Source organism: Oncorhynchus keta, chromosome 19 (genome assembly GCF_023373465.1).
Source record: "Oncorhynchus keta strain PuntledgeMale-10-30-2019 chromosome 19, Oket_V2, whole genome shotgun sequence".
NCBI classification, from domain to species: domain Eukaryota; kingdom Metazoa; phylum Chordata; class Actinopteri; order Salmoniformes; family Salmonidae; genus Oncorhynchus; species Oncorhynchus keta.
In genome coordinates, this window is record NC_068439.1 from 2907549 (window position 1) to 2913080 (window position 5532).

The window sequence follows — 5532 nt, forward strand, 5'->3', positions numbered from 1 at the left end:
TCAGGCCAAACCAAACTGTACTGTTTAGTAGGCGAATAGTAGGTCTACTATTGATACAGAAATCACAGGCTTCAGATTTATCCACATTTTATCAGGTTTTAACAGCTAAGCTATCTGGGCACCATCTGGGCACTATCTGGGCACCATCTGGGCACTATCTGGGCACCATCTGGGCACTATCTGGGCACTATCGATAGCAACAAATGAAACTGCTATGGGAGGTATCAAGGCCCATCTCTATAATAATGCTGCTGTGGGAGGGATCAAGGCCCATCTCTATAATAATGCTGCTGTGGGAGGTATCAAGGCCCATCTCTATAATAATGCTGCTATGAGAGGTATCAAGGCCCATCTCTATAATAATGCTGCTATGAGAGGTATCAAGGCCCATCTCTATAATAATGCTGGTAGGGAAGGAATCAAGGCCCATCTCTATAATAATGCTGCTATGGGAGGGATCAAGGCCCATCTCTATAATAATGCTGCTGTGGGAGGTATCAAGGCCCATCTCTATAATAATGCTGCTGTGGGAGGGATCAAGGCCCATCTCTATAATAATGCTGCTGTGGGAGGTATCAAGGCCCATCTCTATAATAATGCTGCTGTGGGAGGGATCAAGGCCCATCTCTATAATAATGCTGCTGTGGGAGGTATCAAGGCCCATCTCTATAATAATGCTGCTATGGGAGGGATCAAGGCCCATCTCTATAATAATGCTGCTGTGGGAGGTATCAAGGCCCATCTCTATAATAATGCTGCTATGAGAGGTATCAAGGCCCATCTCTATAATAATGCTGCTATGAGAGGTATCAAGGCCCATCTCTATAATAATGCTGGTAGGGAAGGAATCAAGGCCCATCTCTATAATAATGCTGCTATGGGAGGGATCAAGGCCCATCTCTATAATAATGCTGCTGTGGGAGGTATCAAGGCCCATCTCTATAATAATACTGCTGAGGCAGGCTCTATATCCACTCAGTATAATACTGCTGAGGCAGACTCTATATCCACTCAGTATAATACTGTTGAGGCAGGCTCTATATCCACTCAGTATAATACTGTTGAGGCAGGCTCTATATCCACTCAGTATAATACTGCTGAGGCAGACTCTATATCCACTCAGTATAATACTGTTGAGGCAGGCTCTATATCCACTCAGTATAATACTGTTGAGGCAGACTCTATATCCACTCAGTATAATACTGTTGAGGCAGACTCTATATCCAGTATAATACTCAGCTCTATATAATAATGTTGAGGCAGGCTCTATATCCACTCAGTATAATACTGCTGAGGCAGGCTCTATATCCACTCAGTATAATACTGCTGAGGCAGACTCTATATCCACTCAGTATAATACTGTTGAGGCAGGCTCTATATCCACTCAGTATAATACTGTTGAGGCAGACTCTATATCCACTCAGTATAATACTGCTGAGGCAGACTCTATATCCACTCAGTATAATACTGTTGAGGCAGACTCTATATCCACTCAGTATAATACTGCTGAGGCAGACTCTATATCCACTCAGTATAATACTGTTGAGGCAGACTCTATATCCACTCAGTATAATACTGTTGAGGCAGACTCTATATCCACTCAGTATAATACTGTTGAGGCAAACTCTATATCCACTCAGTATAATACTGCTGAGGCAGACTCTATATCCACTCAGTATAATACTGCTGAGGCAGACTCTATATCCACTCAGTATAATACTGCTGAGGCAGACTCTATATCCACTCAGTATAATACTGCTGAGGCAGACTCTATATCCACTCAGTATAATACTGTTGAGGCAGGCTCTATATCCACTCAGTATAATACTGTTGAGGCAGGCTCTATATCGGGGGCGGCAGGGTAACTGAAAGGTTGCAAGTTCAAATCCCCAAGCTTACAAGGTACACATCTGTCGCTCTGCCCTTGAACAGGCAGTTAACCCACTGTTCCTAGGCCGTCATTGAAAATAAGAATACTGTAATACTGTTGCCGTGGAAGCTCTAGATCCACTCAGTGTAATACTGTTGCCGTGGAAGCTCTAGATCCACTCAAATCCACTCAGTGTAATACTGTTGCCGTGGAAGCTCTATATCCACTCAGTGTAATACTGTTGCCGTGGAAGATCTAGATCCACTCAGTGTAATACTGTTGCCGTGGAAGCTCTAGATCCACTCAGTGTAATACTGTTGCCGTGGAAGCTCTACATCCACTCAGTGTAAAACTGTTGCCGTGGAAGCTCTAGATCCACTCAGTGTAATACTGTTGCCGTGGAAGCTCTAGATCCACTCAGTGTAATACTGTTGCCGTGGAAGCTCTATATCCACTCAGTGTAATACTGTTGCCGTGGAAGATCTAGATCCACTCAGTGTAATACTGTTGCCGTGGAAGCTCTAGATCCACTCAGTGTAATACTGTTGCCGTGGAAGCTCTACATCCACTCAGTGTAATACTGTTGCCGTGGAAGCTCTAGATCCACTCAAATCCACTCAGTGTAATACTGTTGCCGTGGAAGCTCTATATCCACTCAGTGTAATACTGTTGCCGTGGAAGATCTAGATCCACTCAGTGTAATACTGTTGCCGTGGAAGCTCTAGATCCACTCAGTGTAATACTGTTGCCGTGGAAGCTCTAGATCCACTCAGTGTAAAACTGTTGCCGTGGAAGCTCTAGATCCACTCAGTGTAATACTGTTGCCGTGGAAGCTCTAGATCCACTCAGTGTAATACTGTTGCCGTGGAAGCTCTTTCCGTGTACTGACCTTGTTGAGTGTGTTGACAAGACATGTTGCTGTTGCTATGACACTATAATCAGGCATGTTGCTGTTGCTATGACACTATAATCAGGCATGTTGCTGTTGCTATGACACTATAATCAGGCATGTTGCTGTTGCTATGACACTATAATCAGGCATGTTGCTGTTGCTATGACACTATAATCAGGCATGTTGCTGTTGCTATGACACTATAATCAGGCAAGTAATAATGGTTTTCAAAAATGTCAAACTTTTTACCAATCAGTTCTTTTTATTGGTTAATAGCAGCAGGTGTTTAATAAGTATTCTTCACTATGGTTGATCGTAAATCTACCATTTTATTGAACAGCTTCCGAGTCTACTGATGGGTTTCTCTAACACCATTTAAACAATCAATTGTGTTATTATTAAGCTGTAATCAGGATGGACTGACTTCCTTCTGTTTCCTCCCTCAGCTTGACTCCAGACAGTCAAAGATCCATTATTAAAACATCAATTTGATGGTAACGTCTCAAATGGCAGCCTATTCCCTGTGGGTCCTGGTCTAAAGTAGTGCACTATATAGGGAATAGGGTTCCATAGGGTCCTGGTCTAAAGTAGTGTACTATATAGTGAATAGGGTTCCATAGGGTTCTGGTCTAAAGTAGTGCACTATATAGGGAATAGGGTTCTATAGGGCTCTAGTCTAAAGTAGTGCACTATATAGGGAATAGGGTTCCATAGGGTTCTGGTCTAAAGTAGTGCACTATATAGGGAATAGGGTTCCATAGGGTCCTGGTCTAAAGTAGTGTACTATATAGGGAATAGGGTTCCATAGGGTCCTGGTCTAAAGTAGTGTACTATATAGGGAATAGGGTTCCATAGGGTCCTGGTCTAAAGTAGTGTACTATATAGGGAATAGGGTTCCATAGGGTCCTGGTCTAAAGTAGTGTACTATATAGGGAATAGGGTTCCATAGGGCTCTGGTCTAAAGTAGTGCACTATATAGGGAATAGGGTTCCATAGGGTCCTGGTCTAAAGTAGTGCACTAATATAGGGAATAGGGTTCCATAGGGTCCTGGTCTAAAGTAGTGTACTATATAGGGAATAGGGTGCCATAGGGCTCTGGTCTAAAGTAGTGTACTATGTAGGGAATAGTGTTCCAACATCAACTGAAAGGTGACATTATTAAACCTGCTCTTCCTCTAAAGACAGGAACATGTCTTTCCTTAACTCACACAGACAAACCCTCTCACACACACACACACACACACACACACACACACACACACACACACACACACACACACACACACACACACACACACACACACACACACACACAGACAGACAAACCCACACACACACACACACACACACACACACACACACACACACACACACACACACACACACACACACACACACACACACACACACACACACACACACACACACACACACACACACACACACACACACACACACTATGTAGTCCAGAGGAGGCAGCAATATAGTAGGGTTGTACTGGAATCTGAGGAAAGTCACTGAGAAAAATGTGATTTGGGAGTTGTAATGAAATCCTTCTTAGAGATTGGTGGAATGGATAGAGAGACTGCAGACACAATATGAGCTTTAGGGCTTCTCCCAAATGGTTCCCTATTCCCTATATAGTGCAATACTTTAGACCAGAGCCCTATGGAACCCTATTCCCTATATAGTACACTACTTTAGACCAGAGCCCTATGGAACCCTATTCCCTATTATAGTGTACTACTTTAGACCAGGGGGCCATAGCCCATAGGGCTCTGTTCAGGGCTAATGAACTTTATAGGGAAAAGGGTGTCATTTGGGACACTTCCTTGAGTTTAAAGATGAAATACGACTGCCTGACCCCATTCCCTTCCTCCAGATTTAACTCTGTCTCCCTAAACGGGGAGGGATATTGCCAGAAACGACAACTCGCTGGACAGGAAGTGACTTTGACAACCTTTTCTGGAGGATGGAATTTCAATCGTCTGAGAGTTTAATAGAGGGAGGAGATTTATACAGCTTTGGGAAGAGGAGAAGAGGATTGTGTACTGCTGAGGTGGCCATTTTTAAGATTGTCATGTACACAAAGAGGAGCACTAGAGTCTCAAATGGTACCCTATTCCCTACGTAGTGCACTTCTTTTGTCCAGGGCCCATGTGGTCTAGGACGTAGTGTGCCACCTGGGATGCCGTCTTCATTTTTGCCGTCTTTCTTTGGAACTGAGATGGAGGACCTCAATGGCTTTTACTAGGCATCATCAGTAGAAAGGTTTAACTCAGATCCCACGACTGAAATATTTTTTGGGTTACTCTCACATTTATCCATGTCTGTCTGTCTGTTCTGTGAAGTCCAATTACACTTAAGGTTCTATTCAATCTGGATCGCTGAAAGTGTTAGGGTCATTTCCAATTGAAATGACAATTCTAAGCCAACAAGAACTCGTCCAGAAGCGGCACTCCTAGTGGCCAGAGACTTTAATGCGGGCAAACTGAAATCCATTAGTTTTTTTACCTTTATTAAACCAGGCAAGTCAGTTAAGAACAAATTCTTATTTTCAATGACGGCCTAGGAACAGTGGGTTAACTGCCTGTGCAGGGGCAGAACGACAGATTTGTACCTTGTCAGCTCGGGGATTTGCAACCTTCCGGTTACTAGTCCAACGCTCTAACCACGAGGCTACCCTGCCGCCCCTCATTTCTACCAGCATGTCACATGTGCAACCAGAGGAAAAACAACTCTAGACCACTTTTACTCCACACACAAAGAC